The 13696-nt window shown below is 38.2% G+C and overlaps 1 protein-coding gene across 2 annotated transcripts in view; it reads right to left on the reverse strand.

Moving 5' to 3' along the window:
* Psd3 (pleckstrin and Sec7 domain containing 3) overlaps positions 1–13696 on the reverse strand; it is a 534828-nt gene that overhangs the window by 367711 nt on the left and 153421 nt on the right. The gene's annotated exons all lie outside the window — the stretch shown is intronic.

The raw sequence follows: 13696 nt of genomic DNA on the forward strand, positions 1-13696 counted from the left end.
AACAGGGAGGTGAGTTAGGAAGCTCTTAAAACAATCCAGGTAAAATGGAGTGCTGGCTTAGGTCAGAGTGGGAACAAAAGAAGTCATTGAAAAAGTGCTCAGCTTGTGGTCATATGTTTTAAGGCGGTCATATCTGAAAGACTGGTTCTCAGCAGCCCGATATCACTGGGGAATAAAATCTCTGTACATCTACAGTTGGCCCTGTCTCTTCACCCACATTATTTCTCCTGTGATGTTCAATTCAATTCCAAAGAATTTTAAGAAAATTAAGTTTAAAAACTCAGATTCTCTGTCTCTAAAGCACATTCCCCACATGCTATAGCCACAGATAGTTGATGGCTACATTATTTAGACAGAGCCGAACTGGACCATTTTTGTCAGTTCAGTCTATATAGACAGCCTCACACAGTCCTGGGCTCAGAGAAAGGCAATAAATAAATGGCGCTGCCTATTTTCCCAGCCTGTACAGATTCTTAGTACAGTAAGTCTCCTCCAGAAAATTCACTAACTTTTCTTTAACTTGATGATCATGATACATAAATAATACAAACTCAGTGGATAGTGTACTTTAAAGTTGTAAAAAAAATTCTTTACTTGATTATCAACATGTGATACAATAAATATCATGACAATACAGGCTCCTAATCAGCCAGAAATTCAGGATGGCCTGTGATCCCAGCACTTAGAGGTAGATGTAGGAGGATCAGGAGTTCAAAGCCAACCAGAGCTAAAGAAGAATGTCTCAAAACAAGCAAAGAAGATGATGACTCCTACACTATATCAATTTGCTAAGCTGTTTGTTAAGCTTGGTGTGTTCGATGTATTTTTACGTTACTTAAAATTTTCTTGTTACTGTTAAAACAGAATCTCACTACTATCCAGGCTGACTTGTAATTCATAGACACAGTGATCCTCCTGCCTCAGCCTCCCCAGTAACTGTGACTATACACATACACTACTATATCCAGCTGAGTTAGGAGAGTCTCAACTTAGGACTGGCCTCTTGGGATATAACCCTGTAGTAAACTGAGACCTATCTGTACTATGTACCAATGTTAAAAACAAAAACTAAGTATTAACACGGGTGCACAATTACTGTTACGTTTTTCTTCTTTACCTGTATCCTCCCAGTCAACCAGAAAATGTTATACCACCAAACAATTCCTGACAACATTTGAGAAAAAAGTCCCCGTTTCCCTCTAGCCACAAAACACTTTTCCAGAATGATTCAGTGAAAGGGGGATTCCATAGAAAAGCATATATTTACTAAAATCAATATTTTACTTTAAAATTTTTCCCAAGGTAGGAATGAATTATGGAAATTACCTATTCCAGTTTTTTATTTAAATTATAAAAGTCCCTTGGAATGTTTCCAAGTAGATGGCACTGCAGAGCAAAGCAACTGCTCTGTAGTGGATGACACGAGAATGCAGCAAAGGCTGCGTCAGTGAACAGAGGCCCCAGATCACTTTCTGTCTGACCATCATATTTGGTCTTTGTCCTGGTTCCTGGAAGAAAGCTCTTAAAATCTGTGGGGGTTTCTGAGGGAAAGGAACCCCGTTAATGCCACCTAAGCTAAAGCTGACTAGGGGAATTAAAGGTGGGTGCTCGAGACCACTTCTAGTTGAGAGTGGTCCTCAAAAAGCACTGGAGCCTTCAGCCCAAACCATCCACTGGCCATGAGGGAAGGTTGACATGAGTAAAAACTCTTAAAGAAGGGCAAGCATTACATGACAACACACACGCGCGCGTGCACACACACACACACACACAGAGGCATGCCTTTTTTTTTTTTTTTTTTAATTTAAAAAAGGATGCTGCTTCATGGTCTGGATTGTAGCCCCCAGCACATATCTAGCAGATGTACGGCTTGACCTTCATGTGCAATAGAGGTGGGAGGGGATGGAGTGCTGTCCCTAACTCTGTTACCTGTATGTGGATCCTGTTCTCCTAACTGAGCCTCCTAGTCTAGCCTCAGTGGGAGAGGATTTGCCTAGTCCTTCAGTGACTTGATGTGCCAGGGTGGATTGGTAACCTCCTTCTGAGAGAAGAAATGGAGAGAGAGAGAAAGGGAGAGAGAGAGAAAGAGAGAGAGAGACAGACAGACAGAGACAGAGAGACAGAGAGACAGAAAGGGGGAAGAGCTGTGTGAGCAGGGGGAGGGGGATGCTGCTGCAAAATGACTCAGCAGTTAGAGCATGTGCTCTTTTTCCCAGAAGACCTAAGTTCAATTTCCAGTCCCCTCACAGCAGCTCACAATTACCTGCATTAGATCCTGTTCCCAAGGATCTAATGCCCTTTTCTGGCCTCCAAGCCCATGTCAATACATATAGGCAAAACATCTTTTTCAAAATAAATTTTAAAAAATAAAACTTCCGAATGAAAAGACTTGGTGAATCTGAGATTTAAATTCATCGTGTCTGAGGAGGCTGTGGAAAGCCCGAGTACCACATCACAAAACCAGACTAATACAGCTTTTCAGAAGGCAGAAAGTGTTTGTAGGTCTAAGAGGCATTGTGGCAGTAGCATACTGAACAGTCTCCTCAACAAGTACTAACACTCAACAAGTCTAAATTAAGACTACTTCCTGGTGCAGAGCTGCTTGTAGGAACCTAGGACCTACTCAGAGTGAACATCAAACACTGACCAATTAGAACTGTTACATTCTAACCCCTATTTTGCTCTTTAGGGATAAACAACAACGACAAAAACCTGGAAGCTTCTACATGAACTGCCATAGCTACTGTGTCATGGTAGACAGTTCACTATGCTGCTGGCCCACTGCTCCTTTGCAGTGTACCCAATAAAGATGTCTTTATTGAGAGAGAGAACTGACTACACAGGGCTATAGAATGTTTGGTGGAGGGAGTAAAAATAAATATGATGACTGGGTTGACATGTAACTCTATATTTTTTAAAGTACACCAGACAAGTCACAAAATTAGTGAGTTTTCCATTTTGAAGTAGTGGAATGACTACAAAGGGGCATGGGCTATTAGATGACATCTATGAGTGAATATTTTCACCATCCACAACTCTGACCCACCACAAAAAACATATCATTTATTTTACTTTAGTTTTTTTTTTTTCCCAGCACTGAGCATTTTGCTAGAACATGGAACATAGGAGATATTCACCAAATGACTGTGAGCAATGAATGAACTCTTTCTTGTTATTTTGAATGACATAATATTTGTTTAAGAACTCCTTTGGTTGCAGTAGCTCTAAAGAGATATAGTTTGGTGACTACAATCAACAAAGTATGTATATGTTTAGACATGTTTTTTATAGGTGTGTATATGTGTGTATATGTGTACACATATATAATATATAGTTATATAATATATATAATATATACATACATGAAGGTATAGACATTTTTTAGAAGAAAATAAGTTTCTAATTAAACATACTTACAAGAAAACTGCATGTCTAGAACATATTACAGGTAATTTTATAAAAATTTAGGAAAAATAATACTAATTCCTTAAGAGCACATTTTACAAAGCAAGTGAAAAATATTTCTCAATTTATTTTATAAACTCAGCACTTCTCTGGTACCCAAACCAGATAAATACAACAAAAGAAAAGAAACTGTAGACCAGTGTCTATTACCAAACTTGATGTAGTGAAAATAATTAGCTAAGTGAATGCAGCAGCATATAAAATAAGTAATTATCATGCATGTTCTTGTACCCTCTTAGATAAAACACCTATTGAAGTCTAACCCAACGTGAGTGAATTTAGAAAGAGGGTCTTTAAGGGGTTAATTAAGATTAAATGGGCAGGGCAGTGGTGGCAAACACCTTTAATCCCAGCACTTCGGAGGCAGAGGCAGGCACATTTCTGAGTTCAAGGCCAGCCTGGTCTATAGAGTGAGTTCCAGGACAGCCAGGGCTATACAGAGAAACCCTGTCTCCAAAAAACAAAAAAAAACAAAAAACAAAAACAAATAAACAAACAAACAAAAAAAGATTAAATGGAGTTATAAGAGTGGATCATCAATCTCATAGGACTCATGTCTTCATAAAATGGGCAAGATATTCTTTGATCTTGGGCAAATAAATCTAATAATTTAAGTCACTGTCTGAAATATTTTGTCATATCTGCCAAGCAAAATATTACTATGTCATGAACAAATGGAGTTTATCATATTAACATAAATTGATTTAGAACTTAAAATTAACTAATGTAATTCACCAAATTGCTAGTGGCAAAAACAAACAAAACACTTAAAAATGTGCAAAATTAAGTGTTGGACCAGTACAAAAAGCATCTTAAAAACAGGTAGGTATTTTTGATAGGTTTGCCATAATTCAGTGTACATACCATCAATGTTCATACCTATATATTATATACTATAACTCTTTGTGTGGCCTTCCAAAAAATGTTGCTCATCCCATCTATACTGTCTAAATCATTAAGATAAAGTATTGCATGGTATTTACCTGTTGGTGTTAAAACATTAAAATAGCTCAGCGTCCTCATGGCTTGTGATATTGATACGGACCAGTTATGTCTTCTATTTTTTCATCAGTTTGGCCAGAAGCTTATTGAGGTTATTGATCTTTCAAAGAGTCGATATTTTATTTCCTTGATTTTTTTGTACTTTATAAAAGATTTATCTTTATATGTATATGCATATGTGTCTTACACATATATATCACATGTACATAGGTGCTCACAAAGGCTACCAAAGGTTTACCAAGGGTATCAGATTTCTCTGGAGCTGATAGTACAGTTAGTTGTCAGTCATTGAACGTGGGTGCTGGGATTTGAACTTAGGTCCCTGGGAAGAGCAACAAGAGTTTTTTAACTACTGAGCCATCTCTCCTATTCATCCTTCATTTATCTATATTTTTGTCTGTTTTATTGATGTCTAGTCTAATTGCTTCCAACTCTACCTTGGGTTTTATTTGCTTTATTTTTCTGTGTTTTAAGGTTGCAACTTAGACTTTAATCAAATTCAATGGTAGAAGAAATCAAGTAAATCATAAAGTAGTTCAAACTGAGTAAGATAGAAAGTGAGCACCCGGGGAATCACTCTGGAGCCAACATCTGAGACAATCTCCAGATTCTAAAAATAATCCCCCAATGATGCCATACTGCAGAGTAGTCTATGATTCCCCTCCTTGGTGGTAGCTTCACCACCTCTGTACCCTTAGTGTCTGTCGGATGCCATCCTTTAATTTCTAAGTCACTTCCATCAGAAAAACTGTGGTTTGAGATATTAAAAAAATACACAGATAGGTAAACGATCTCCCTTTCGGGTCCTTTTTCTTGAACCTGTTAAAAACGGACTCATGCTAGAGATGAACAAGGAGTCAAACAATCCAGCCTGTTTGCCAAACCAAGCCCATTTTTCTCCAAGGTAGAAAAGAAAGCTGTATTTTCTAGCATGACAGTATCCAGGTGGGGCTCCACTGCTGGTTCTGGTTAACAGAAAGTCAATAAAAGTAATGCATACCTGGAACACAGTCTCCCAGACAGCCTCCATATTTCCTGTCTAATGAGGGCGTTAGAGCAGCCAGAATCTATGTCAACACAAATTCCAGGAAGTAAAGAAAAAAAAAAAGACTTTTTGTGTTGTTAAGCTACTGAAATGAAAGATTTCTATTACAGCAGATATATTACTATTCTTGCTTGATAACTAGCTAAAACTATTCACAATCAAATGAGGTTATCAATAAAGTTATTATATGCTTTGCATGAGTCTTGTTCTCCAAAGGTAAATGGGTCAGCTATGCCAAAAACAGTTAACAGTCTCATTGTGTTTATTATACTACATTTTGGAGAAAAGTGACTGCATGAAAGATAATGAATTATATTCTACATATAATGATATTATTCTACATAATACAATGAATTTCAAGGACTCCTATCATCTCTCTTCTGCGTTTATTTTTGTGGAATTTCTTTAATGAAGTGAACAATTTGAAGAATGTAAAATCATAAGCAACTGAGGGAATACTCCAGAAATGTGGACACAAAGATCTCCAATACGAAATCTTGGAGTGAAATTCTACATCAACTCTATTAGATTCATCAGGGTGCAACTAGAATTTCTCCCTGACTTTCTCCTTCAACTCCTCTGCTCACTGGCTAGACATTAATAGGCCTTCTGTAAAATTGTGAGGCCTCTTCCATTCTGATGATTACATTCTTGGGGTGGATAAATGCCCAGAGCCAACATGATAGACCATCTACCACCAGAGTAATTATGATGTATAAAATTTTCATTTTTAGCTATCAAGTTCACTAATGAAACTCTTATGAGTAATAAACAAGAATATTGTTTTTGTAAATATTCAGTTGCAAATGTATCTGTACATATTTGCAAATCTTTTAATTACAGACATACTTGTTTATCATTACAAGCACCTTATAGCACTACATAATAATGACTTACTACAGAAACTGAGTTATGTTTCAAGAGCTAAGAATAAATTTAATAGATGTAAACATTTCTATGTATCTCCATTTATTACCATGGCAACCAATTAAAATAAGTGTGCTTAATTGGTTGTTGATAAAGCACTAAGTTACTATTAATAGATACCCAATGTTTAGAATTGCCTCTCATGTAACTATCATAAATGGTGTCCTGCTTATTGCCAGAATAGGCCAATTCCATTTATATTACTGGTAATACTCTCATTTTTGCATTAGGAAGGTTTTTCACTGTTATTATTACTTGTTCTGCTTGTGTTAGCTACTTTTCTGTTACTGTGATAAAATGCCATGACTGAAAGCAACTTAAAGAACTTTATCACTGGGCAGTGGTTGTGCACGCCTTTAATCCCAGCTCTTGGGAGGCAGAGACAGGTGGATTTCTGAGTTCGAGGCCAGCCTGGGCTACAGAGTGAGTTCCAGGACAGCCAGAGCTATACAAAGAAACCCTGTCTTGAAAAAACAAACAAACAAAAAAAAAACCCCTCCCCAAAAAAAGGAACTTACTTTATCTTAGAATTCCAGAAGGATAAAGAGCATCATGGAGGAGAAGGATCCTGGAAGGAATGGGAAGCTAACTGGGCACCTAGCACATGAGAAGCAAGACCAGACTATAAGCCTTCAAAACCCACTCCCAGTGACACACTTCCTCCAGCAAGGCAGCACCTTCTGCGGGTTCCATAGCATCTATGAATAGTGCCACCCACTGGGAAACAAGTGATCAATTATATGAACCTATGGAGGACATTAAAACAACAATAACTGTCATCTGAAAAAGTAATAATTGGCAGTAATGTATGATTATAGCCCTAGATGCTTGGAAGGCTAAGAAGTAGAATTCTTTGTATCCAGAGGTTTAAGGCCAACATGGGTAATAGAGAAGCCAAATAAATAAGTAAATCAAATAATCAATCATCTAGTCTATTTCTTGACCAAATCTTAATAATACATATGCAAACAAGAAGAAAGTTAATAGAATGATAATTGATGTTTCCTGTAGAACTCTAACAGGGAGCTATAGCATTGAGCTATATTCTCAGCTATTGCTTTCTGTTTTATTTTTACACGGTATCTCACTATGTTGTACAGACTAGCCTGGAACTTTTGATCGTTCTACCTCAGCCTCCCAAATAGCTGAGATATAGACTTCTGCCATAGGACTTGGCAAAAATAAAAAAAGGACAGCCTTCAATGGTCATTATAATGTTCAAGTGCTAGAGATGTGCTCTTTACTTTTATATTGCTGAAAGAAAGATCTAGAGATTGTTGGGAGTATAGAACTGGAGAAATGAACTACACTATCCTGGGAATTTTTCCAGAAATGACATAAGTGGTTACTTGTGAGGAGTTGTAGATCTCTCTCAAAATATTATCACCCTCCTGTGGCAAGCTCTGTGTAATGGTTATTTGTTACAACTAAAACATCCACTCACCATGCATAGGGGGCACAATGACAAGCTTTCAGCCTCTCCTCTACACAGAATGTCCCCAAGCCTGTTCTAGATGGACATTTTGCCACCACCACTGCTCAGTATCATGACTTATTGAGTCTCTAAGAACGTTAAAGCTCAAATGATGTCATGCAATTCAAAGTGGGAAAACCCACCAGAAGTCTTCTAGGTCAACTCCCTGAATTTTAGCACAGATGTATTTGCAAGTGAAACAAAAACCAAAACAAGCAAACAAAAACCAAAGTGCAGTGTATTTAACCTAGCTCCGGGTGCTGGAATTGAAGTGCCTTGAGCAGGATTCCACCAGAATCAACGTGGGATTATTCGGCTGAAATCTCAAAGTCTTATACACTAGCAAACTGTGATGCTCCCAGTTGTCTGAAGGCTACATCATATTTGGTAGGAACTCACTATGTAGCCCAAGGTGACCTCAAACTCAAAGTAATTCTACTGCCTCAGTAGGACAAGTGTGGTGATTACAGATGTCACCACACCACCACAGCCAGCACAGCTAGGTCTTTTAAAATGGATTAACTTTACTAAAATAAGTACCATAAATGAAGTGATGAGTAGATGGCCAGACCTAGGATTTTCTTCAGGTGGCAGCTCATTCCAGTCCTCACCTTCAGCATTTCTATTCTCAGAATAACACATCCCTTTAATGATGCAAGTCTTCAAGAGCCACGTCTTAAATATTCTTTAGCATCTTCTGAGCTCAGCCCCTCCTCCTGCTACAATTAGAATTTACCTGTCCTTAAAGTCTCCTAAACAACCAAAGTATTCTTATGGCCCTTATTGGTATTCCAAAATTGAAAATGCTATTTCAATCCTTAATCCTTAAAGGATCTTAATGATGCCTGAAGGAATGATTTAAAGTGAAACCTTCAGGACCACAGCACACCAGTGGTTGAACTTTCTATGCTGATGAGTTGGACCTAAGGAAGAAAGGGTTAGTTGGTGATATCTCAAGTATCATCAAATGGGACATTGTTCTTGAACTGTAGAGATGGAGAATGGTTTGTGCATGACTCGGAGTGGGGGCACTCATCTTAGTTACAAGAGTCTAAAGAGAGAATACTTGAACACGGCCATAACCGAATGAGAGAGGATGCAACAGGGACACAGGGGAAGAGCCTTTCAACCAGAGGGAGGTTGGACAAAGGTTATGTTATAGAAATGGCACACCATGCTTGAAGGACAAGAAGAGCCAGGTGATCAGAAGAGAGTGCTTAAGAAAAGGACTGGTAGGTCAGAAGGACACTGGGTTTACATATGCAATACATTTAGAGTTTATGTGTAGTAGAATATACCTTAGAAGATATTAAGTTGGCTTGATCTCATTTTTAAAGGATGATTTATACTCTGGTTTCTCTTTAGATGCTATAAATCTTCCACCATTTTAAGATTGTGTGCTGCAGTGTGGAGAATATATCACTGATATTATGGAAAAAGAATAACTAACAAGAGGACCTGTTATGATTCATAATCTACTGGAATTAGCCTACTAAGAGGCTATGGGGGTGTGAACCAAAATAGTATTGATAATATAAGTAATGCACTTTCAGCATAAGCTAATTTGTGAAGTAATATATCCCCAATCACTGGTGGTATTCAGAAAAAGGAGGAAAACCAGGAATGAGGCCAAGAAATTATTCTTGGACTATCTAGGATTTCCAGTATCATACTCTGAAATACATTGTGGGGCTTCATCTTATTTATATAAAAATTGCCTTCTCAATCTCTATTTGGCTCCCTATGTCTTCTAACTCTGAAGCAAAATGACCTCAGAAATAGACAAAGTGGAACAGAGCTGGCCTAGTGAATGGATGTGTGGCCATAGAGAAGGTGTCTGTTACATGATATTCATGTTAGTTGTCTATGTGGGGTAAGAATTTATTGTGACTTCTTTCATCATAAATGAAAGTGACACAAATCCTTGAAGATCAAGCAAGAGACTATGTGAGAACAACGATGAAGAAATGTTTCTACATAGAGATCCAAATTTTAATTTGTGTGAAAGTCGGTTCAGAATGTACAATGAAATAATTTCTACCGTGTTTTATTACTTTGAAAAGATGGCTGCTTGAAAGGCTAGTACTTTGGGAACATACTATACCTTCTGAACTAACCTGGATCATTTACAAAGACTGTTCAAAGCTATAAGTTTATAGGGACTAGAAAAGCACAGGGTGCTATACGCAGAGAGCTTTTGGCTGGGTAAGAGTAGAGTAAGGTTCAGATCCCAACACTCTCCAAACTAGAATACCTGTTTGGATATTGTCAGCAAGAGTTTTCTAGCGAATTATATTTTCTTGTTTTAAAAAACAGTATAATTGCTATTACTGTTTCAAGACTGAATTTTTCCTATGTGGTTTTGCAAGGAGGATCAAAAGACTGAAGGAACATACTTGAAAGGGGAAACAATGACACAGAGGGACAATAAGGACTTCATTTTGTTTTAAATCCCAGTGAGGACTCTCTAACTTGTATATTTTTAAATTCATAGCTTTCTGTGAACCACATCATCAAAGAATTTCTCTTCATTAAAATTGCTTAGTTTTGTGTGTGTGTATTTAAATGAGGACAAAACAAAACTAATGAGAAGCAGATGAATGAACATGTGGTTTAACAAACTTTCACAACAGAAGAGAAGGAAAGAGTTTTAGATCCCCATGATGCATAGATGACATTTATCCCTATAGCCTCTGCCTGCACCCCATCTTGGTTTCAAATTCCAAAGTGATTTTCCAGCTGACCTATCTTCTAGGATTACATCCTGCAGAAAGTTATTTTCCTTCCATGTGCTCAGTATAATGTGGAGTTATGGCTTCCATATGAATGGAGGTCCTGACATATTCTCCAAGTAAACCCATACTCAGTACTCATATGTATACGTACATGACCGCGGCCTGCTTTTCTGTGCATTGTGATATCTGGCAGTCAGAGCTTACTGAAAGTCCCCTCATCTCAGTGCTGTCGTGGAACTGGGGTGTTGTTTGTTCTGGATAGTTGTCAATATCCCCTATATACTTGGCAAGTTTGTCTGATAAAGAAACCAACAAGTCGGGATCCTGCCTATTATTTCTGTGTGCTACTCTTAGGTGCATGACTATGGGTAGGAATACTGTGGCAACACATTGTATCACATTTCAGATGTTAACCACATATAATTTTTTTTAAGACCCAATGCTTTTTATTGCTTGCTAAACACGTTTCCGGGTCGTAGGTCCATTGACAAAACCAGAGACACTATGTTGTTGAGGCAATCCTATGTCAGAACTATGCTTTACTCTCAATGGACAGGTCTCTGAGCCACTTGCCAACATTGATGTAGCCACCATGAGAAGCAAGCACGTCCTGGGCTATACAGGCAGCATCTAGGAATCTGCTGTTGTTTGCTTTGCATCTGGCAGCTCCTGGTCAACACCTATCACATTTTATTATTTCTCTCTTTATTATGCCTCCCTCGCCCTCATCACCTCACACCTTCCTTGCTTCTTAAGTTCATGATGCATACTAATGACAACCCATATCTTCAGTTGTATCATTTGGCTTCTCTAGGGGCTGCCTGGCTTGGTGCTGTGAGCCTGAGAATTGGAGATTACAGAGGATATAGATGTAAGCTGGGCCTGACTTATTCTAAATGAGTCATCTACAATGAAATCCACTTACTAAACTGTGAATGTGTCAATCCTGACACAGTTATTGAATAAGATTATACAGATTAGATTCTAGAATGTTTCTAGTACAGTCCCTTATATGTAGTAGTGATTTTTTTTTCTTAAAAGATTTATTTGTAGAGGAATTTTAATCCAGCAACATTGCTGCTCTGGCAAGGGATCACATCCAAAGACCTTCTAGGTCTGTGTGATCCAGCTGGAATACAGACACACCTCAAATCCCTCTGGCTGGAATACAAACATGACCTTAGTACACACCTTAAATCCCAAACAATGAGGGTAAAATTACTTTGTAGAAGGAAGCAGCCATGTTTGAAAGTGATGTCTAATTGAGGGGCAGACAAAGTGACAAATCAGAGAAATATGTGACAGAATAGTCAGAGATAGTATCCAATCAACTCTCAGGAGAACAGACAGGCAAGAGGAGGAATTTAAGAACCGGGCAAAGTGAGTCAGTAAGGAGGGCAGTCCAGGGAGTACAGTTCAGTTACGTCGAATTAAGTTCATACAGTTATATTCCATTTTTCTCAGACCCTGCAGTCAGTTTCATTTCAGTTTGTGGAATTCAGAGGCAATTTTTCTAAGCAGAGCAATTCGGCAAGATGCTGAGAGAAGCCAATTTGAAACAGTCAGCTTGGAGAGGAGTTTTGAGCCAGAAGAGCTGAGTTGAACCAGCCAGCCAGAGTTCAGAAAGAACTAGAAAGGGGGAGCTTACTTAGCAATAAGCCTCCGAGACAACAATTCCATCTGGTGCATAAAAGTTACTTTTATATTTATTTATTTTTGTATGGATGTATGTTTTGCTTGAATGTATATCTGGGCACCAGATTCTTATAGGCACCCACAGAAGCTTAAAGTGGCTTTAGATCCCCTGGAACCAGAGTTATAAATGATTGTGAGCTACTATGTAGGTGCTGGGAGTCAAACCCAGGTCCTCTGGAATAGTAATACATGCTCTTAACCACAGAGCTCTCTCTTCAGCCCCAAGGAGCAGCTAAACAAATATAAATTATTTATTATTATAAAATATAACGAATGTCCTCATTCGTTGTCATTTCTTGTCTTTTTAGTTTTTCTTATTTTTTTTTGTTTTGTTTTGTTTGAAAGGGGGTTTCTCTATAGTTCTGTGTGTCCCAGAACTCACTCTGTAGTAAACTCAAACTAAGAGATCAGCCTTTCTATGCCTCCCAAATGCTAGGATTAAAGGCATGCACCATCACTGCCACCTGACTACCATTTCTTCTTTTCTTTTTTCTTTTTTCTTTTTTCTTTTTCTTTTTGTTTTTTTCAAGACAGGGTTTCTCTATGTAGCCCTGGCTGTCCTGGAACTCACTCTGTATACCAGGCTGGCCTCAGACTCACAAATCTGCCTGCCTCTGCCTCCCAAGTGCTGGGATTAAAGGTATGAGCCACCACTACCCGACTCTTTTCTTTATTAACTAATTCCATGGCCTCTAATTTAGTCCAGCAATACCTTTGTGTCCATGTCTTAGTGTCTAGGACAGTAGTTCTCAACCTTCCTAACTCTGAGACCCTTTAATACAAGTTCCTCATATTCTGGTGACCCCCAACCCTAAAATTATTTTTGTTACTACTTCATAACTGTAATTTTGCTACTGTTATGAATTGTAATGTAAATATTTTTGGAGACAGGAGTTTGCAGAAAGGATGGTGACCCACAGGGTGAGAACCACTGCTCTAGGATTTCTCAGTCTAAGGAAGCTGAAAAAATGAAAATAAAATGTGGAAATGACTGTGACATTGGATAGCTCAGAAAAGAAGGTACCGTTGGAACTTTGCTCTGTGGTACTGCAGAGCTTCATAGACAAGGTTCCTCAGGGATGAGCAGCCTTCAGGTAAAGAGACTGGGAAAGTTATAATCATGATAACACATGCATAATCCAAGAAGAAAATATAAGACTTTCGCGAAAAATAAAATCTAAATTGTAAAAAAGCTTTAGATGCCACTGGAAAGAAGTGTTTTTATTTCCTGCAGGTGACAGGGCAAAATTTTTAAGATCTGATGAATAATATTAAGATTCACAGAAGAATTGGATGGGGTTGGGTAATAGGGATGGCTCAGTAGATAAGAGCACCTCTGTGTCGATCCCAAGC

Source organism: Mastomys coucha, unplaced genomic scaffold (assembly GCF_008632895.1).
Source record: "Mastomys coucha isolate ucsf_1 unplaced genomic scaffold, UCSF_Mcou_1 pScaffold22, whole genome shotgun sequence".
NCBI classification, from domain to species: domain Eukaryota; kingdom Metazoa; phylum Chordata; class Mammalia; order Rodentia; family Muridae; genus Mastomys; species Mastomys coucha.